This window comes from Globicephala melas, chromosome 13 (genome assembly GCF_963455315.2).
Source record: "Globicephala melas chromosome 13, mGloMel1.2, whole genome shotgun sequence".
NCBI classification, from domain to species: domain Eukaryota; kingdom Metazoa; phylum Chordata; class Mammalia; order Artiodactyla; family Delphinidae; genus Globicephala; species Globicephala melas.
In genome coordinates this window covers 63,275,090-63,297,931 of record NC_083326.1, presented here as the reverse complement: position 1 = coordinate 63,297,931, position 22,842 = coordinate 63,275,090, and the positions used below count along the sequence as shown (strand labels likewise).

The window sequence follows — 22,842 nt, the reverse complement described above, 5'->3', positions numbered from 1 at the left end:
AATTAACTCTAGGCTGAATGCTGCCCTAGTCCTGACTAACCAAGATTAAAATGAAGAGCTGAAATGACCAAACTGTTTCCAAGTCACACCCTAAAACAAAGCTCAAGAATATTTATAGGAATATGCAGAAATATGCAGAACTCAGAAAGTCAAAATTCATAGTCTGGGCTTCCCTGGTGGCATAGTGGTTGAGAGTCCACCTGCCGATGCAGGGGACACGGGTTCGTGCCCCGGTCCAGGAAGATCTCACATGCCGCGGAGCGGCTAGGCCCGTGAGCCATTGCCGCTAAGCCTGCGCGTCCGGAGCCTGTGCTCCGCAATGGGAGAGGCCACAACAGTGAGAGGCCCGTATACCGCAAAAAAAAAAAAAAAAATTCATAGTCTGCCATCCAATAAAAAAATTACCAGACATGCAAACAGGAAATTATGACCAAAATGAGGAGGAAAAAAAATCAATCCAGAAATGGCAGAAATGACAGAAAAGATAAAAACATTAAGAATTATTATAACTGTATTGTAAATGTTGAAGAAGTTAGAGGAAAGATTAAACATGTTAAGTAGAGATATGGAAGACACAAAGAAAGAAACCTACTGTGAGAGATACAAACACACTGCACAAACAACAGAAACTCTAAACAGAAAGAAAAGAAGGCTAGACAAAAATGAATTGTGGCTCTGGGACCACTTCAAGCCACCCGTACACATGTACACAGAGGGGAAACAAAAAATATTTGAAGAAACAATGGCAGAAAAATTCCCCAATTTGATGAAAACTATAAACCCACAGATCCAAGTAGCTCGATGAACCACAGACACAAGAAATAGAGAGAAAAATACTCCAGGGCACATCATAATCAAATTGCCTAAAACCAGCAATAAAGAGAAAAGTCTTAAAAGCAGATAAAAAAGACATGATGCACAGAAAAACAAAGTAAAGATGACAGCAGATTTCTCACTAGAAACAACACAAGCTGGAAGATGGTGGAACAACACTTCTCAGTTCTGAGAGGAAAGAACAGAAGACTGCCAACCTGGAGGCACTTAAAGCAAATGCACACATACTCCATTGTGGGGCTTATAACCTGAGTGGAAGTAAAATTGTGACAACAGCAGCACAAAAGCCAGGAAAGGAGAAACTGAAGCATACCGTTTAAAGGCTCTAACACTACAGGTAAAGTGGTCTGTCTCATGAATGTGATAAGTTAAAGCTGAATATCACTAAACTAACACAAGAGCTACAGCAAATAAGCCAACGAGGAAGACAAAAGGAACAAAACATACTCAACCCAAAGGAAGAATAAACAAAGGGAAAAGGAAACAACGGTTGCCACAAATAGAAAACAAACGACAAAATGGCAGACTGTAATTAAATTTGCCTGATCAATAAATATATGGGGTGATCGAAACACCCTAATTAAAAGGCAGAATTTGTTACATAGGTAAGAAAAGCACGATGAAACTACATGTGTCTAAAAGAAACCCACTTTATATAAGGACACAAATAGGTGAATATGAAACAATGGAAAAAGATATGGCATGCTCACATGGATGAAAAGAGAGGGCTTCCCTGGTGGTGCAATGGTTGGGAGTCCACCTGCTGATGCAGGGGACACGGGTTCGTGCCCCGGTCCGGGAGGATCCCACATGCCGTGGAGCGGCTGGGCCCGTGAGCCGTGGCTGCTGAGCCTGCGCTCCGGAGCCTGTGCTCCGCAATGGGAGAGGCCACAGCAGTAAGAGGCCCGCGTACCACAAAAAAAAAAAAAAAAAAAAGAAAGCAGAGGTGGCTGTATATATATATATTTTTTTTTTTTTTGATTTATTTTTTGGCTGTGTTGGGTCTTTGTTGCTGCGTGGGGGCCTTCTCTAGTTGCGGTGAGCGGGGACTACTCTTCGTTGTGGTGGGCATGCTTCTCATTGCGGTGGCTTCTCTTGTTGCGGGGCACGGGCTCTAGGCGCATGGGCTTCCGTAGTTGTGGCATGCGGGCTCAGTAGTCGTGGCTTGCGGGCTCTAGAGCGCAGGCTCAGTAGTTGTGGTGCACGGGCTTAGCTGCTCCGCGGCATGTAGGATCTTCCCAGACCAGGGCTCAAACCCGTGTCCCCTGCATTGGCAGGCAGATTCTTAACCACTGCACCACCAGGGAAGTCCCAGGGGTGGCTGTATTAATACCACACAAAGGAGACTTCAGCGTAAATAATATTATGATAAATGAAGAAGGTATTTAATAATGATAAAGGACATAATAACCTTAAATGTCTCTGCATCTATAGCAGAGCTTCAAATGAAGGAAAAACTGCTGTAACTGCTAATAGACAAATTCACAATCAACTTCAATCCCTTCTCTCAATAACTGATAGAACAAGCAGACAGAAAATCTGCAAGGATACAGACAACCTGAACAACGCTATCAACCAGCTGGACCCAACCGACATTCACAGAAATCTCTGCCCAACTACAGCAGAATACACATTCTTTTCACATGCGTACAAAACATTCACCATAATAGATAAATATATGAGCCATAAAACAAATCTCAATACATTCATAAAGGTTCAAATTTAAGTGTGTTGTTTGATCACAATGGAATTAAATTAAAAATCAACAGCAGAAAGATGTCTGGGAAATCCCCCAACTATATAGAAAACAACTGACATTCTTCTAAATAGCCTATGAGTCAAAGAGGAAATGAAAAGGGAGATTAGAAAGCATTTTAATTTAATGAAAATTTGTGAAATGCAACTAAAGCAGTTCACAGAGGCAAATGTATTGCATTAAATTTCTATATCAGGGGATTTCCCTGGTGGCACAGTGGTTAAGAATCCACCTGCCAATGCAGGGGACGCGGGTTCGAGCCCTGGTCTGGGAACATCCCACAAGCCGAGAAGCAACTAAGCCCGTGCACCACAACTACTGAAGCCCGAGCGCCTAGAGCCCATGCTCCACAACGAGAAGCCACTGCAATGAGAAGCCCATGCACCGCAACGAAGAGTAGCCCCTGCTCGCGGCAACTAGAGAAAGCCTGCGTGCAGCAACGAAGACCCAACACGGCTGTAAACAAACAAACAAATAAGTTTTTTTAAATGCTTAAAATTCCTATATCAGAAAAGAAGAAAGGTCTCAAATCAATGACCTCAGCTGCCACTTTAAGAAATCTGAACATGGCTTCTCTGGTGGCGCAGTGGCTGAGAGTCCGCCTGCCGATGCAGGGGACACGGGTTCGTGCCCCGGTCCAGGAAGATACCACATGCCGCGGAGTGGCTAGGCTCGTGAGCCATGGCCGCTGAGCCTGCGCGTCTGGAGGCTGTGCTCCGCAACGGAGAGGCCACAACTGCGAGAGGCCCGCGTACAGAAAAAAAAAAAGAGAACTTTCCTTTTCAAAAGACATTGTTAAGAGAATAAAAAGAAAAGTTGCATACTGGGAGAGAAGAACTGTAAATCACACATCTGATAAAGGATTTGTATCCAGAATATATAAAGAACTCTCGTATTTCAATAAAAAGAAAACAACCCACCCAATTCTTAAAATGGGCAAAAGATTTTAATGGACAATTAACTAGGGAATTCCCTGGCGGTCCAGTAGTTAGGACTTGGTGCTCTCACTGCCAGGCTGCCAGGGCCCCAGGTTCAATCCCTAGTTGGAGACCTAAGATCCCACAAGCCTTGAGGCATGGCCAAAAATAAAAAAAAAAAAAAGAATGCACAATTAACCAAAGAAGATACAGATGGCAAAAACACATAAAAAGATGCTCAACATCATTACTCATTAAGGAAATGCAAATTAAAGTCCTAATGAGATACTATTACATATTAGAATGGCTAAAATGAAAAATGACGATACCAAGAGCTGACAATATGTGAGTTAACTAGAACTCTCCTACAGTGCTAGTGGGAATGTAAAAATGGTACAACTGCTGTGGAAGACAGTTTGACAGTTTCTAAAAGGCTGAATATATACGTACTATATGACACAGTCATTCCACTCCTAGGGATTTATCCAAGAGAAGTATATGACCATACAGAGACATATTCAGAGTAATATTATTTGCAATAGCCAAAAGCTGGAAACAACCCAAATGCCCTGAACAACTGAATGGATAAACAAACTGCAGTGGAGCCATACCATGGAATACTACTCAGCAGTAAAAAGGAGTGAACCACTGAGATGCAGCAACGTGTAAGACAAAAGAAGACCAAAACGAGCAGCCAGCTGCAGGCTGCAGTTTGCCAAACGCTGTTCTAGAGTTAAGTGTCGAAATAAATCTACCCATACCCAGCACCTAACACACGGACGTGTCCACGGAATGTCTGCCGAACTGAACTACTCTGTTCTTTAAGTCGCTAACGAAGTGTCATCAGTTCTGATATCCCCGGGAAGGTTCTTTCCCTTCCTGACTCACCTGCACAGTGTAGGGGCTGTTCAGAAAGCAATCCAACCTGTGAATCACTGGTTAACACATGTGAATTGCTCATTCAAAAAATATTTGCCAAGCACCACTTTGTGCTGGGCAACCCTCCAGGTGATTGTGCTAGTGTGGTCAATGGAGCAGGGAGAGTCAGGACGTGGCACAGCCTGCCTTGAATGCTGGGCGGGGACCAACACACAGTCAGCTGCTTACTGTGTCCGATGGGGATTCCCGAGGGTCTCACTGGTGTTACTCCAGCTGTAAATCAACATTCCCTTTCCTTTCTTCCTCAGTATCCTCTCGGGTCCCCTTGCAAAGCATCCAGCACAATTTCTGCCACATACAAAGCTGCTCAAAAATCGTCTCCCCGTCTTTTCACTACTGGGTTCACCAAGGTCCTGTCCCAGCCCCCTCTTGTGATGACTATCTCCTGGCTGGCTACTCTAGCCAATGGATTGTTGATGCTTTTTGAAATAATCCATGCCCTCACCATGTACATGCAAGGCCACAACACCAAAACATGAACTTCTTTCACACTAGTTCTCAAATCTTTTCATTTCAAAACCTTTTTTTACTCTTAAAAATTCTGAGAACACCAAACATCTTTTGTTTATATGGGATACATCTATCAATATTTACTGTATTGAAATTAAAGCTGAGAAACTGTGTAAACACAAGCTTCCCAAGCATTTACTCAAAAGGTTAAACACATAATAAACGCTGGAGAGGGTGTAGAGAAAAAGGACCCCTCCCACACTACTGGTGGGAGGTAAACTGGTGCAGTCACTATGGAGAACAGTACGGAGGTTCCTCAAAAACTAAATATAGAGCTACCATATGATCCGGCAATCCCAATCCTGGGCATATATCTGGAGGAAACCATACTTTGAAATGATACATACACCCCAATGTTCACTGCAGCACTATTTACAATAGCCAGGACATGGAAGCAACCTAAATGTCCATCAACAGATGAATGGATAAAGATGTGATACAGATATACAATGGAATATTACTCAGCCATAAAAAAGAATGAAATAATGCCCTTTGCAGCAACATGGATGGATCTAGAGATTATCACACTACGTGAAGTAAGTCAGACAAATAAAAACAAATACCATACGATACCACTTACATGTGGAATCTAAAAATGATACAAATGAACTTATTTAGAAAACAGAAACAGACTCACAGACTTAGAAAACAAACTTATGGTTACCAAAGGGGAAAGGTCAAGGGAAGGGATAAATTAAGAGGCTGGATTAACATATACACACTACCAGGACCTCCTGTATAGCACAAGGAACTCTACTCAATACTCTGTAATAACCTATATGTGAAAAGAATCTGAAAAAAGAATGGATATATGTATAACTGAATCACTTTGCTGTACACCTGAAACTAACACTACATTGTAAATCACCTATACTCCAATATAAGGAAAAAAAAAAAAAAGCTTAAACACAGAGTTACTATAGGAGCTAGCAATCCCACTCCTAGGTATGTGTCCAAGAGAACTGAATGCCAGGACTCACAGACACCTGTCCTCTGATGCTCACAGCAGCATGACTCACCAGAGCCAAGAGGAGGAACAACCCAGGTGTCCAGCAACAGATGATGGATAAACAAGCTGTGGCCTGTCCATACAATGGAATATTACTGGGTCATAAAAAGGAAGCAAATTCTGACACATGCTAAAATGTGGATGAACCTTGAGGACATTATACTCAGTGAAACAAGCCAGACACAGGAGGACAAGTACTGTACGACTCCACGTACATAAAGTCCCTGGAGCAGTCAAATCCACAGAGACATAAAGTGGAAGAGGTTGCCAGGGGCCGGGGGTTGGGGATGGGAGCTTTTGTCTGATGGGGACAGAGTTTCAGTTTGGGAAGATGAAAAAGTTCTGGAGATGAATGGCAGTGATGGCTGCACACTACTGCCAATGTACTCACACTGACCTGTACACTTAAGATGGTTAAAGTGGTAGACCTGATGTCATGTGAATTTTACCACAATTTTTAAAAAACCCTTTAAAAGAAAGGAGAGGGCTTCCCTGGTGGCGCAGTGGTTGAGAGTCCACCTGCCGATGCAGGGGATGCGGGTTCGTGCCCCGGTCGGGGAAGATCCCACATGCCACAGAGCGGCTGGGCCCGTGAGCCATGGCCGCTGAGCCTGCGCGTCTGGAGCCTGTGCTCCGCAACCGGAGAGGCTGCAACAGTGACAGGCCCGCGTACCGCAAAAAAAAAAAAAAAAAGAAAGGAGAAAGAGAATGAATGAATGAAAGAATGAATGAATGAAAAGAGAGAGAATCCCAAGCACATATCCCACTGGCCATCACATCAGGTAGCCTCCAGAAATAGCACTCTGCACCTGTGAGAGAGGGAGAGAGAAAGGCAGACGACCCCTTGGTGCTGTCATGAAAATCATCCGACCTCTTGGAGTCCTAGAAACCCCAGCCACACGGTGACAGCTACTGCTTTTTTTTAAAAAAAATTATGTATTTATTTATTTTAATCTTTGGCTGCATTGGGTCTCCGTTGCTATGCACTGGCTTTTCCTCTAGCTGCGGCAAGTGGGGACTACCCTTTGTTGTGTGCACAGGCTTCTCACTGCGGTGGCTTCTCTTGTGAAGCATGGGCTCTAGGAGCATGGGCTCAGTAGTTGCGGCTCACAGGCTCTAGAGTGCGGGCTCAATAGTTGTGGCTCACGGGCTTAGTTGCTCTGCGGCATGTGGGATCTTCCCGGACCAGGGCCCAAACCCGTGTCCTTCGCATTGGCAGGCGGATTCTCAACCACTGCACCACCAGAGAAGCCCAGAGCTACTGCTTTAACCACGTGATGTCTGGGGCCTGGAGGACTCGTGCCCCGTAGAAATGTCATGTCTCTGCAGTACAGATTCTTTCTCTAGATTCAATTTCTTCTTTGTCAGCAAGTCTCGGCCTCATTTTAAATTATGTAAAGTGAGCTGTCTCAGGTTTCTGTATGAAATTTAGTACATGGCCTAAATTGTCTGGAACTGATTTCCTCTCACCATTTACCCACAAAGAAATAGAGGAAGGGACTTACATGGCACACCAATAGTTAGGACTCTGTGCTTTCACTGCCCGGGCCCGGGTTCAATCTCTGGTCAGGGAACTAAGATCTCACATGCCATATGGCGCGGCCAAAAAAAAAAAAAAAGAAAGAAAGAAATAGAAGGGGACTTCCCTGGTGGCACCAGTGGTTAAGAATCCACCTGCCGGGCTTCCCTGGTGGCGCAGTGGTTGAGAGTCTGCCTGCCGATGCAGGGGACATGGGTTCGTGCCCCGGTCCGGGAAGATCCCACATGCCGTGGAGTGGCTGGGCCCGTGAGCCATGGCCGCTGAGCCTGTGCGTCCGGAGCCTGTGCTCCGCAATGGGAGAGGCCATAACAGTGAGAGGCCCGCGTACCGCAAAAAAAAAAAAAAAAAAAAAAAAAAAGAATCCATCTGCCAATTCAGGGGACACGGGTTCGAGCCCTGGTCCGGGAAGATCCCACATGCCGCGGACTAAGCCTTTGCACTACAACTACTGAGCCTGTGCTCTAGAACCCAAGTGCCACAACTACTGAAGCCCAAGCGCCTAGAGCCCGTGCTCCGCAACAAGAGAAGCCACCGCAATGAGAAGCCCGCACACCACAATGAAGAGTAGCCCCCGCTTGCCGCAACTAGAAAAAGCCTGCGCACAGCCACGAAGACCCAACGCAGCCAAAAACAAATACATAAATTTATTAAAAAAGAGAAAGGGAGGAAGATGGCATACAGCAGAAGCCCATCACTTGGGAAATCAAAACTCAGCCCAGAAGTGCAGGAGCGGGTTGGGCCCCCTCTCCACAGCCACCACGGCCCAGGCTCCTAGTGATCCGCAGGCCTAGTCCTAGGCTACCCGGCCTCCCCAACATGGTTCGCACATGCTTCCCCAGAAAGAGCTCAGGGTGGGGCCCAGTGGGTGCTGGGCAGCGCTGCGCAGGGCTAGAAGGCATGGCGCCTGGGCATGAGGGCTGCCGGTCCCTGCTAACAAGTGCTGACAACGCAGAGAAGTCAGATGCAGATCTGCGGGTCACCCTGCAAGGCAGGCCCCCTGCAGAGGGCTCACCTGAGTCCCGAGATCAGAGGCTGAGAATAAGGGGCCTGAACCCCCAGTGACAATAGGGAAGGCCCTGGGCTGCCACAATCAGGGAAGGTGGGGCATGTGCCCTGGAGGGAGCCCTGTGTGGCCAGGCCCAGCGGGACACATGAACCAAAGGGACCAAGTGGCTTCACGGTCACGCTGTGAGGAGCCACAGAGGAGTAGCCCCAGAACACCCATGACAGCAGGGCCTGGGAAGCCGTTCTAGAACCAGCTGTGATTACATCAGCAACTCCCACCTTCCCGACGGGTTCCAAGTGCCACTTGCCCTTTCAGGAGGCAAAGGGCCACCTCCAGCCTTCCTCCGGCACCCCCTCCTCCCATGTTCTTGGGAACCCTGACTCAGCTACTCCCATGGCTCCCCCTGTAGCACCCCTGGCCCGTTCCCAGTGGTTCCCAGTCGCTATCACTTCACGGCTCCAGCAGGTTCCTGGCATGATATACAGGGAGATGAGCTTTGAAACAGGCCCCAGGGACCTGTCCCGAGACAAACCACAGGCCTCAGCTCCCGGACTGCAGTGAAGCCCCTTGTCAGCCAAGACCCCTACTTCACCTTGCTTGGCTCCATCCCCTCCTGCGGGTGGTGGACACGAGGCCCCAAGGAGGTGGCCGGCTGCGCAGCTTCATGTGTGTCCTCCATCCCCTGGAATGACTCCGGGGCCCTCTGAGGAGGAACATGCTCTTGGAGGGACCTGCCCGGGGAAAGGGGTCAGGCCCAGGGCTCTGAACGGTGCGGTGCCCCATCAAGGCCCCGTGGACGGGAGGCCTGGGCATCCCTAGGCTCAGGCAGACACCAGGGTCACAGCAGGAGGGACACTGGCATCTGATCTTCAAGCCGCAAGGCGCTCAGAGACCAGCTGCCTGTGACCCTCAAGCCCAAGGGCCCAGAGTTCTAGAGCGAGCCGGAGGCATGTGACTCAGGGCAAACTATAGATTGAAGTGTTACCAGTGGGGTTTAAAGGCAGGCCAGACACCCTGCTGCTTATGCTATCCCAGCCTCGGCCGCCTGGCTCCCTCAGCAGAAGGGCTGACCCACCTGACCTGTCCCCTGTCGGGCTGGCACAGCAGGATAGGACCCAGATCCCCAGCCCCGAAGCCAGCACAGCTAAGCGGAATCCGGGCAGGAATCACAGCCGCCCCGCCAGGATGCTCTGCACTCTGATGTGGGGCGTGACTAACCCATTGTCCTTCAGAGGGTTGGGTCCAAATTTTCTGATTCTGACCCATATTCTCTCTGTTAAGACAGAAGTCAGAGGACTCATGAAATGCAGCGCCTCTGTAGAGGTCAGCCCCACAAAGCCCCAGGGGACCAGGGCTGCCTGTCTGCCAACGGGACCCACAGAGTCAGGGGTGCACCAAAGCACTGTGAACATGAAAAGGCTCCTGTGGTGGTTTCAAAATACGTCCACTGATGCTTTGATGTGCCTCCCTACCACCAGGGGCTCCCCAGTCACTGTGACCTTCAAACCCTTCACTGAGCCAGGGCCAGGCTCCCCCTCACTCAGCCCACCTGAGGGAGAGAAGACGCCCCCTGCTTCCCGGCACCTGCCTGCCCCAGGGGAGCGGCAGCCACTCCCGCCCATCAGCTGAGGAGTCACAAGGCTGGACATTGCCCCCCCCAGCATAAAGTGACAAGACCGAAGTTCAGTGTTGATTTCTCATAAATAACAAGCACGTTCTACATCCAGGAGGTGAAGTGACCATCACCTGCAACCTTCCCTCCTCGGACACGGCCCAACCAAGACACTGGCTGGTCTGCTCTGCCTGCCCTTCCCTATGAGTCTCCTCAGTGGATGCTCGGGAAAGAAGGCCTAGCTGCAAGTGAGTGAGCCTAGAAGAGGAGGGGAGACCCCAGGAAAAGGACGGGACCAGAGAGGAGAGGCAGGATCGCAACGCATTTCTACTGAACCAACAGCACCTCAAGGAACGAACAGCAACCAGCAACAAGTCTACACTTTATGAGGGCTGGGTGCAGGGGAGGGGGGGTATACTTGGGAGGGAGACCAGGGCAAAGGGGTGGGCAGAACTGGAGTAACAGCATCCGCCTCTGACGGAACATCCACTAGCAGCTTCATCCAACACTCATGCCACACATTTTTTACTTTTATTTTTTCTCCCGGTTTTATTGAGATATAATGACAAACAGCACTGTATAAGTTTAAGGAGTGCACCGTAATGATCTGACTTACAGACATCGTGAAATGATTATCACAGTTAAGTTTAGTGAATATCAATCATCTCATATAGATACAAAATTAAAGAAGCAGAGACATTTTTTTCCTTGTGATGAGAACTGTTAGGGTTTATTCTCTTAACGACTTTCCTATATAACACGCAGCAGTCTTAATTCTATTTATCATGTTGTAGGTTACATCCTGAGCACTTATTTATCTTACAACTGGAAGTTTTTACCTTTCGACTGCCTTCATCCAATTCCCCCTCCTCCCCCAACCCCCGCCTCTGGTAACCACAAATCTGATCTCTTTTCTCTGAGTTTATTTTTTGAAGTATGACTGACCTACAACGCTATGTTAGTTTCCGTTATATAACATAGTGATTCTATATTTCTATACACTTCAAATGATCACAACTCCAGCTACCATCTGTCACCATGCAAAGTTATTATAATATTATTGACCATATTCCCTATGTTGTATATTTCATACCTGTGAACCAATTACATTGCAACTGTAAGTTTGTACCTCTTAATCTCCCTCACCTATTTCTTTCCTTCCCCCACCCCTCCACTCTGCAACCACCTGCTTCTTCTCTGTATCTATAACTCTGTTTCTGTTTTGTTACACTTGTTTGTTTTGTCTCTTTTTAAATTTTTATTTATTCATTTACTTATTTATTTATTTGGCTGCGCTGGGTCTTAGTTGCAGCACGTGGCACCTATGTTGCGGCATGCAGGATCTTTAGTTGCAGCATGCAGGATCTTTGGTTGTGGCATGCGGGATCTTTAGTTGCAGCATGCGGGATCTAGTTCTCTGACCAGGGATCGAACCTGGACTCCTTGCATTGGGAGGGCAGGGTCTTAACCGCTGGACCACCAGGGAAGTCCCTGTTTTGTTTTTTTTTAGATTCAACATATAAGTGAAATCATACAGTATTTGTCTTTCTCTGACTTACTTCAATTAGCATAAGACCCTCTAGGTACATCCACGTTGTTTTGTCTCTTTTTAAATTTTTACTCTTTGTCTCTTTTTAAGATTTTACTCTTTTTATGACTAATATCCCACTGTATATATATACCACATCTTCTTTATCTACTCATCAACTGATGGGCACACTTAGGTTGCTTTCATATCTTGGCTATTGTATACAATGCTGCAATAAACATAGGCGTGCATATATCTCTTTTACTTAGTATTTTCATTTTCTTCGGATAAATACCAAGGAGTGGAACTGCTGCACCGTATATGGTGGTTTTATTTTTAACTTTTTGAGGACTCTCCATACTGTTTTCCATAGTGGTTGCACCAATTTACATTCCCACCAACAGTGCACGGAGGTTCCCTTTTCTGCACATCTTTGCCAACACTTGTTGTCTTTTTGATGACAGCCATTCCGACAGCTGTGAGGTGATATCTCATTGTGGTTTTGAATTGCATTTCACTGATGATTAGTGGTGTTGAGCATCTTTTCATGTGCCTGTTGGCCATCTGTATGTTTTCTTTGGAAAAACATCTATTCACATCTCTGCCCATTTTTAAATGTTTATTCTTTTTTATGTGACTGTAAATGGGACTGTTTTCTTAATTTCTCTGACAGTTCAGTGTTAGTGTATAAAAATGCCACAGATTTCTGTATATTAATTTTGTATCCTGCAACTTTACAAAATTCATTGATGAGCTCCAGCAGTTTTTTGGTGGCGTCCTTAGTTTCTATGTGTAGTATCATGTCATCTGCAAACAGTGACAGTTTTACTTCTTCCTTTCCAATTTGGATTCCTTTTATTTCTTCTTTTTCGTTCTTCTTTTTTGGCCATGTCGTGCGGCATGCGGGATCTAAGTTCCCTGACCAGGGATGGAACCCGGGCCCCCTGCGTTGGGAGCACAGAATCTTAACCACTAGACTGCCAGGGAAGTCCTTATTCCTTTTTTTTTTTTTTTTTTAATTTCTTTGTCTTGTCTGATTGCTGTACCTAGGACTTCCATTACTCTGCTGAATAAATAGTGGCAAGAGTGGGCATCCTGTCTTGTTCCTGATCTCATAGGAAATGCTTTCAGCTTTTCACTGTTGAGAATGATGTTAGTTGTGGACTTGGCATATATGGCCTTTATTATGTTCAGGTATGTCTCTTCTACACCTACTTTGTTGAGAGTTTTTTAAAATTACAAACGGATGCTGAATTTTGTCAAAAGTTTTTCCACATCTATTGAGATGACATTTTTATTCTTTAATTTGTTAATGTGGTACATCACATTGATTGATTTGTGGATAGTGAACCATCCTTGCATCACTGGGAGAAATCCTACTTGATCGTGGGGATTTTAATGTATTTTTTGTTTGTTTATTTTTTAAAATTTTATTTTTTTTAATTTTTGGCTGTGTTGGGTCTTCATTGCTGCGCACAGGTTTTCTCTAGTTGTGGCGAGCGGGGTCTACTCTTTGTTGCAGAGCACGGGCTCTAGGCGCACAGGCTTCAGCAGTTGCAGCATGCGGGCTCAGTAGTTGTGGCACGCGGGCTCTAGGGCATGCAGGCTTCAGCAGTTGTGGCTCACGGGCTCTAGAGCGCAGGCTCAGTAGTTGTGGCACATGGGCTTAGTTGCTTCCCAGACCAGGGATCAAATCCGTGTCCCCTGCACTGGGCAGGTGGATTCTTAACCACTGTGCCACCAGGGAAGTCCGGGATTTTAATGTATTGTTGAATTCGGTTTGCTAATATTTTGTTGAGGATTTTGGCATCTATGTTTATCAATGATATTGGAATGTAATTTTCTTTTTTTGTGATATCTTTGGTTTTGGTATCAGGGTGATGCTGGCCTCACAGAATGAGTTCAGAAGTGTTCCTCTCTGTAATTTTTTTGAATAGTTTGTGAAGGAAAGATATTAACTCTTCTCTAAATGGCTGGTAGAATTCACCTGTGAAGCCATCTGGTCCTGGACTTTTGTTTGTTGGGAGTTTTTTTTTTACTTACTGATTCAATTTCATTACTGGTAATTGGTCTGTTCATATTTTCCATTTCTTCCAGGTTCAGCCTTGGGAGATTTTACATTTCTAGGAATTTGTCCATTTCTTCTAGGTTGTCCATTTTAGTAGCATATAATTGTTCATAGTAGTCTTTTATGATTCTTTGTATTTCTGTGGTATCAATTGTAATGTCTCCTTTTTCATTTCAGACTTTATTTGGGCCCTCTCTCTTTCTTACTGATGAGTCTGGCTAAAGGTTTATCAATTTTGTTTAGCTTTTCAAAAACCCAGCTCTTAGTTTCATTGATATTTTCTATTGTTTTTTAGTCTCTATATTTTATTTATTTATGCTCTGATCTTTCTTCTTTCTTTCTACTAACTTTGGGTTTTGTTCTTCTTTTTCTAGTTTCTTTACATTGTTTGAGATTTTCTTATTTCCTGAGGTAGCTTATATCATTATAAACGTTCAGAACTGCTTTTGCTGTATCCTATAGATTTTGGATCATTGTGTTATTTTTTATTTTTGGCTGCATCAGGTCTTAGTTGCAGCACGCAGGATCTTTTGTTGCAGTGTGTGGGCTTCTCTCCAGTTGTGGCGCGCGAGCTCCAGATCACATGGGCTCTGTAGTTGCAGCACGCAGGCTCTCTAGTTGCGGTGTACAGGCTTAGTTGCCCCACGGCATGTGGGATCTTAGTTCCCCAGCCAGGGATCGAACCCACGTCCCCTGCATTGGAAGGTGGATTCTTAACCACTGGACCACCAGGGAAGTCCCTGGATCACTGTGTTTTTGTTTTCATTTATCTCCAGGAATTTAACACTTTTATTTCTTCAATGATCCATTGGTTGTTTAGCAGTATATTGTTTAGCCTCCACATGTTTGTGTTTTTTGTATTTTTTCTTGTAGTTGATTTCTAGTCTCATAGTATTGTGGTAGAAAAAGATGCTTGATATGATTTCAGTCTTCTTAAATTTACTGAGACTTGTCTTGTGGCCTGGCATATGGTCTATGCTAGAGAATGTTCCATGTGCACTTGAAAAGGATATATAGGAAATATAACAACTGTTATATTTTATTCTTGGATTGATCCCTTATTGATCCCTTATTATGTAATATCCTGTCTGTCACTTCTTCCAATCTTTGTTTTAAAGTGTATTTTGTCTGATGTAAGTATTGCTACCTCAGTTTTCTTTTCATTTCCATTTGCATGAAATACCTTCTTCTATCCCCTCACTTTCAGTCTGTGTGGCTTTACATGTGAGGTGAGTTACCTTTAGGCAGCATATATATGGGTCTTATTTTGTGCATCCACTCAGCTACTCTCTGTTTTTTGATTGGAGTATTTAGTCCATTTACATTTAAAGTAATTATTCATAGCACCTACTTAATTGCCATTTTGTTGACTGTCTTTGAGTTGTTTTGTAGTTCTTTTTTGTTCCTTTCTTCTTCTTTTGCTCTATTCCCTTGTGATTTGATGAATCTTTCATGTTATATTTGGATTCTTTTCTCTTTTTTTGTGTGTGTATTTATTACAGGTTTTTGGTTTGTGGTTATCACGAGGTTTATATATAGATATAGTTAGATAGATACATACATAGATAGATATGATTACTGTAAATTGCTGATCTCGAGTTCAAATGCATTCTAATCTGCATTTTTACTGCCCACCCCTGCACAAAGTTTACTGGTTTGACAACATATTTTATATCTTTTTGTTTTGTGTATCCCTTTACTTATGATGAATATAGGTGATTTTACTACTTTTGTCTTTTAACCTTCCTACTGGCTTCATGCGTGGTTGATTTACTACTTTTACTGTGTATTTCTTTTTACCAATTAGATTTTTCCTTTCATTATTTTCATATTTCTAGTTGTGGTCTTTTATTTTCCACTAGAGAAGTCCCTTTAACATTTTTTGTAAAGCTGGTTTGATGGTGCCGAACTCTTAGTTTTTACTTGGCTGTTAACATTTTGATCTCACCATGAAATCTGATGAAAGCCTTGCTGGTTTGCAGAACTGGAGTGACAGCTATCTCACATCTTATGTAACATAGATCAGCAATTTCATACAACACTCAAAACATATTCTGATGACAGCCATGGTATAGTATAGCCAGTACATCTCAAGAGAAACAACAGCTATAGCAAAATCAAATTCTTGAAAGTTCATTTTGCATGTGCCAAGCAGTGTATAAAGTGCCTCGAATACATTTTTACATTTAAATCCTTAAGACAAACCCATTAGCTCTTTCAAACAACAGAGCCTTGTGCCTCCTGGGGGCCAGGTACTGTGCTGGATGCAAGCGAGAACAGAAGGAGAAGTACAAGGTCTCTGCCCTCACAGAGCTCAAAGTCTAGTAAGGAGGCAGATCTTCCCAACCATGGAGCAGGCAAAGATTACCATAAAAGAAAAAACTGATAAATTGGACTTCTTCAAAATTCACAATTTCTTTGATCAAAAGCTCAGTAAAGATACCTAGTTCAATGGAACAGAACACAGAGCCCGGAAATAAACCCACACTAATGTGGCCAATTGATTTTTGACAAAGGTACAAAGACAATTCAATGGAGAAAGAATAATATCTCAGTAAGTGGTAGTGAAACAGTTGGAAATCCACATATCAAAAAATGAAGCTCAACTCACAGACATACAAAACAAAATTATGGTTACCAAAGGGGAAAGGGGTGGGGGGCAGGAGGGATAAATTAGGAGTTTGGGATTAACAGATACACACTACTATATATAAACTAGGTAAACAACAAGGACCTATATATAGCATAGGAAACTATATTCAGTATCTTGTAATAACCTACAATGGAAAAGAATCTGAAAAAGAATATATATAATATAAATATATGTATAAACATATATGTAACTATAAATATATATACATATACATATCTGAATCACTTTGCAGTACACCTGAAACTAACACAACAGTGTAAATCAACTATACTTCAAAAAATAAAAAATCCCAGTGCTCTACCACTCAAACAAAAAAACAAAAACAAAAACCCCAGAAAAACAAACCTCAACCCATACCTTAATATTAACCCAAAACAGATCAAGGACTTAAATATAAAACCTAACACTATAAAACTTCTAGGAGAAAATATAAGAAAATCTTTGTGAACCTGCGTTAGGCAAAGAGTGCTTACACTCATCACCAAGAAGAAAAATTATTATAAACTGGACTTTACCAGAAGACAAGTGGTTGCCAGGTGGGACCTCAAGGCAGAGGAGGCACTGACCACAAGGTGCACAAGGGAACTACGGGGGGACAGAAGTGTGTTCCGCATCCTGAGTGTGGTGCTGGTTACATTTGTCAAAGCTCAAAGAATGATATACAGGAAGAGTGAATTTTAGTGTACTAAACAAATAAACAGATGTTTTTAAAAGTACAGTTAAGCAAATGAATGGGTAAGTCACTGACCGAAAATATCTGCAACACATCTAAGAACTTTTGTATATCTGGAATACAAAAAGAACTTCTACAACTCAACAATAAATATAAATAACGAAAAGGCAAAAAACCTCATACAAGTGAGCAAAATATTTGAAGAAATACTTCTCCAAAGAAGATAAATGAATGGTTAAAAAGGACATGAAAAAGGAGTTCCCAGGTGGTTCAGGGGTTAAGACTCTGTGCTTCCACTGCAGGGAGCGTGGGTACAATTCTTGGCTGGGAAACTAAGATCCCGCATGCCGTGTGGCATGGCCAAATTAAAAAAAAAAAAAGGACATGAAAAACTTCTCAACATCATCACTCACAGGGAAATGCAATTAAAAAGAACCACCTGGGCTTCCCTGGTGGCACAGTTGTTGAGGGTCCATCTGCCAATGCAGGGGACACGGGTTCGTGCCCCGGTCCGGGAAGATTCCACATGCCACGGAGCGGCTGGGCCCATGATCCATGGCCACTAAGCCTGCGCGTCCGGAGCCTGTGCTCCGCAACGGGAAAGGCCACAACAGTGAGAGGCCTGCATACCGCAAAAAGAAAAAAAAAAAAAAAAAAGAACCACCTGATGGGACTTCCCTGGTGGCACGTGGTTAAGAATCCACCTGCCAACTGTTGGTGGGAATGTAAATTGATACAGCCACTATGGAGAACAGTATGGAGGTTCCTTAAAAAACTAAAAATAGGGCTTCCCTGGTGGCGCAGTGGTTGAGAGTCCGCCTGCCGATGCAGGGGACACGGGTTCGTGCCCTGGTCCGGGAAGATCCCACATGTCACGGAGCGGCTGGGCCCCATGAGCCATGGCTGCTGAGCCTGCGCGTCACTACTGGGCATACACGCTGAGAAAACCATAATTCAAAAAGAGTCACGCACCACAGTGTTCACTGCAGCACTATTTACAATAGCCAGGACATGGAAGGAACCCAGGTGTCCATCGACAGATGAATGGATAAAAAAATATGGCACATGTATACAATGGAATATTACTCAGACATAAGAAGAAACGAAATTGAGTTATTTGTAATGAGTTGGATGAACCTAGAGTCTGTCATACAGAGTGAAGTAAGTCAGAAAGAGAAAAACAAATACCGTACGCTAACACACATATATGGAATCTAAAAAAAAAAGGTACTGATGAACCTAGGGGCAGGACAGGAATAAAGACGCATACGTCGAGATTGGACTTGAGGACATGGGGAGGGGGAAGGGTAAGCTGGGATGAAGTAAGAGAGTAGCACTGACATATATACACTACCAAATGTAAAACAGCTAGCTAGTGGGAAGCAGCTACATAACGCAGGGAGATCAGCTCAGTGCTTTGTGTCCACCTAGAGGGGTGCGATAGGGAGTGTGGGAGGGAAACGCAAGAGGGAGGGGATACGGGGATATATGCATACATATAGCTGATTCACTGTTATACAGCAAAAACTAACACAACATTGCAAAGCAATTATACTCCAATAAAGATGTTAAAAGAAAGAAAGGGAGAGGGAGGGAGGGAGAGAGAGAGAGAGGAAGAGAGGAAGAGAGGAAGAGGAAGGAAGGAAGGAAGGAAGAAAGATAAAGAAAGAAAGAATCCGCCTGCCAATGCAGGGGACACAGGTTCGAGCCCTAGTCCAGGAAAATCCCACATGCCACGGACCAACTAAGCCCGTGCGCCACAACTACTGAGCCTGCACTCTAGAGCCCACAAGCCACAACTACTGAGCCTGCGTGCCACAACTACTGAAGCCCGCACACCTAGAGCTCGTGCTCCGCAACAAGAGAAGCCACTGCAATGAGAAGCCCACGCACCGCAACCAAGAGTAGCCCCCACTCGCCGCAAATAGAGAAAGCCCACGTGCAGCAACAAAGACCCAACACAGCCAAAAATAAATTAAAATAAATTTAAAAAAAATAGCACAAGCACTCTGAAAAAGCATCTGGCAGTTTCTTATCAAGTTAAATCTTGTTTTATTTGATAGAGTTTTAGAAGCCTTAGCTAGTGCAATTAGGCAAGAAAAAGAAATAAAAGGCATCCAAATTGGAAAGGAAGAAGTAATATTATCTCTCTTCACAGCTGATGTGATCTTGTAGGTCATGTCTAAAGATCACACACACACACACACACACACAAACTGTTAGAACTAATAAACAAATTCAGCAAAGTTGCATACAAAATAAACAAATTCAGCAAAGTTGCACAGCAAAGTTGCAACACACAAAAATTAGTTGTGCTTCTATACACTAACAATGAACAACCTGAAAAGATAATTAAGAAAACAACTCCATTTACAATAGCATCAAAAAAAAAAAAATTCAGCAATAAACTTAACCAAAGAGGTGAACGACTAGTACACTAGTAAACAAACTACAAAAGATCGCTGAAATTAAAAAAGACACAAGGGGCTTCTCTGGTGGCGCAGTGGTTAAGAATCCGCTTGCTAATGCAGGGGACACGGGTTCGAGCCATGGTCCGGGAAGATCCCACACGCTGCAGAGCAACTAAGCCCGTGCGCCACAACTACTGAGCCTGTGCTCTAGAGCCCACGAGCCACAACTACTGAGCTCACGTGCTACAACTACTGAAGCCTGCGTACCTAGAGCCCATGCTCTGCAACAAGAGAAGCCACTGCAATGAGAGACCCACGCACTGCAACAAAGAGTAGCCTCCGCTCGATGCAACTAGAGAAAGCCCACATGTAGCAGTGAAGACCCAATGCAGCCAAAAATAAATAAATAAAATAAATAAATTTATTTAAAAATATATAATAAAGAAGACACAAATACGGACTTCCCTGGTGGTCCAGTGGTTAAGACTCCATGCTTCCACTACAGGGGGCATGGGTTCAATCCCTAGTTGGGGAAGTAAGATTCCACATGCTACGTGGTGCAGCCAAAAAAATAAAAAAGATAGAAATAAACAGAAAGACATCCAATATTCATGGACTGGAAGACTTAAGAGGTCAATACTGGGACTTCCCTGGTGGTGCAGTGGTTAAGAATCCGCCTGCCAATTCAGGGGACACAGGTTTGATCCCTGGTCCGGGAAGATCCCACATGCCGCAGAGCAACTAAGCCTGTGTGCCACAACTACTGAGCCTGCACTCTAGAGCCCATGAGTCACAACTACTGAAGCCTGCTCGCCTAGAGCCCGTGCTCCGCAACAAGAGAAGCCATTGCAATGAGAAGCCCACACGCCGCAACTAGAGAAAGACCGCGTGCAGCAATGAAGACCCAACAAAGCCAAAAATAAAGAAAATAAATAAATTTCTAAAAAAAAGAGGTTAATACTACCCAATCTACAGATTCAATACAATCCTTATCAAAATGCCAATGATTTTTTTTTTTGCCAAAAGAGAAAAATTCATCCCAAAATTAATGTGAAAACTCAAAGGACCCTGAACAGCCAAAACAATCTTAAGAAATAAAAATGAAGCTGGAGGCCTCACACTTCCTGATTTCAAAACATAGTAAATTACAAAACTACAGTAAACAAAACAGTGAGTGGCATAAACAATGACATATAGGCCAATGGAACAGATTAGACAGCCCTGAAACAAATCCTCACATATACGGTAAAATGATCTTTGAGAGAGTAGCAAGGTTACACAATGTGGAAAGGATAGTCTCTTCAACAAATAGTGCTGAGAAAAGTGGACATCTACGTGCAAAAGAATGCAGCTGTACCCTTACCTTATACCATATACAAAAATTAACTCAAAATGATTAAAGACTTAAATATAAGACCTGAAACTATAAAACTCCTAGAAGAAAACATAGGAGAAAAGCTTCATGACATTGGATTTAGCAATGGTTTCTTGGATATGACACCAAAAGCACAGGCAACAAAGGCAAAAGTAGACAAAGGGGACTACATCAAACTTAAAATAACAACAAACTAAAAATGCAACCTACAGAGTAAGAGAAAACATTTGCAAATCATGCATCTGATTAGGGGTTAGTAACCAGAATATATAGAAAACTCCTAAAACCCAACAGCCTAAAAACAACCCAATTCAAAGACAGGCAAAAGACTTGTTCCACTAATGTCCTTTTTCCATTCCAGGATCCAATCCAGGACACCACATTGCAGTTAGTATTACAAAGGAATTTCTTCTCTTTAAAAAAAATATTTATTTATTTTTGGCTGCATTGGGTTTTAGCTGCGGCACGCAGGATCTTTCGCTGCCGTACGCGGGCTCTTCATTTCGGTGCGCAGGCGGTGCGTGGGCTTCGCTCTAGCTGTGGCGCACAGGCTTAGTTGCCCCACGGCATGAGGAATCTTAGTTCCCCGACCAGGGACTGAACTGGCAGCCCCTGCATTGCAAGGCGGATTCTTAACCACTGGACCACCAGGAAAGTCCCACAAAGTAATTTCTAATATACTCCATCAGTAACAAAAGGTAACAAAATAAAAAACATTCATTAATAGCATTTATTAATGCTAAAATCTAAATAATTTAATTGTAATAAATTTTACTTGGCCTTTCTCTCCACTGCTGCTGACTGGTTGTCTACTCAACATACATAATTCTCTTCATACCATAAAAGCAAAACTGGAAAAAATATTTTAAGCAAACAGCAATATATACTAATGAGAGTTGACATGTTAAAACTATAAATATCTACTCCTAAAATGATACTTTAATTTACCCAGGAAAATACTACAACCCACTGGAAAAAGAAATGTTTCCTTACCAATTAGTGTGATGAAATAGAAGCTTGGTATAATAATGAGATTATAGTAAATACTTTTCTCTATATTATTTGTTTAATAAATGTGGTTTCAAATCAATACAGTTTTGAACCTAACTGTTTAACAGACACACATAAGAGAAGAGAATTAATCCAAATAGCTTTTGGACTCAGTACTTTGAGTACATACCATCAGTCTAAAGACAAAAAAAGAGCTGGAGGGCTTCCCTGGTGGCGCAGTGGTTGAGAGTCCGCCTGCCCATGCAGGGGTCACGAGTTCGTGCCCCGGAGCGGCTGGGCCCGTGAGCCACGGCTGCTGAGCCTGTGCGTCCGGAGCCTGTGCTCGCAACGGGAGAGGCCACAACAGTGAGAGGCCCACGTACCGCAAGGAAAAAAAAAAAAAAAAGGAGCTGGAAAAGAAAAAAAATTCCCAAACTCTAACTCAGTCAGTCTGCTGTTGGTAGTGGTAACAGGTATAGCACTCCTGAAATGGTTTTCTGTGCACTGTGGGAATAAGAAAATAGTAAATCTACTGATGTTGTCGGCAGCTCCAGTTCTATTGTAGAAAAAGGGCGATACCAATATGAACCAGGGAAAGGAAGCAAGACCCTGGGATGCTGGGTTGGAACTAAAGATACAGTATGAACTTATAAACAAAGAGACTCACACGGACACACCCATACGCCCACACTACAGGGAGGGACACACGCCCCAGCTGGACCGAAAGGTCTAGCGGCAGCAAGGTCCTCTTGGCGATGAACACGCCTAGCACCAAAATCTTGGTTTCTCCAAGAATACCATCTCCCACTAAAAGGAACCAGTGCTCTGTGGAAAAATGCTGGGGGCAGGAAAGATACAAGATGAGCTTGGTGATGAGGAATGTTCAACAGCGCTTGGGGCATGTCAGAAGGATACAGGAACCAGCCTGAAGGGGTTCCCACTGCCCAAAACAACTGCAATATAATCACCAAAATGAATGACAATAATGACTATCATGCATTGAATAAGAAGAATCCATGAG

At 43.8% G+C, this 22,842-nt stretch overlaps 1 protein-coding gene across 7 annotated transcripts in view; it reads right to left on the bottom strand.

Annotated features, from left to right (window-relative positions):
• Positions 1 to 22,842, bottom strand: part of DGCR2 (DiGeorge syndrome critical region gene 2) — a 69,136-nt gene that overhangs the window by 37,582 nt on the left and 8,712 nt on the right. The window lies entirely within an intron of this gene.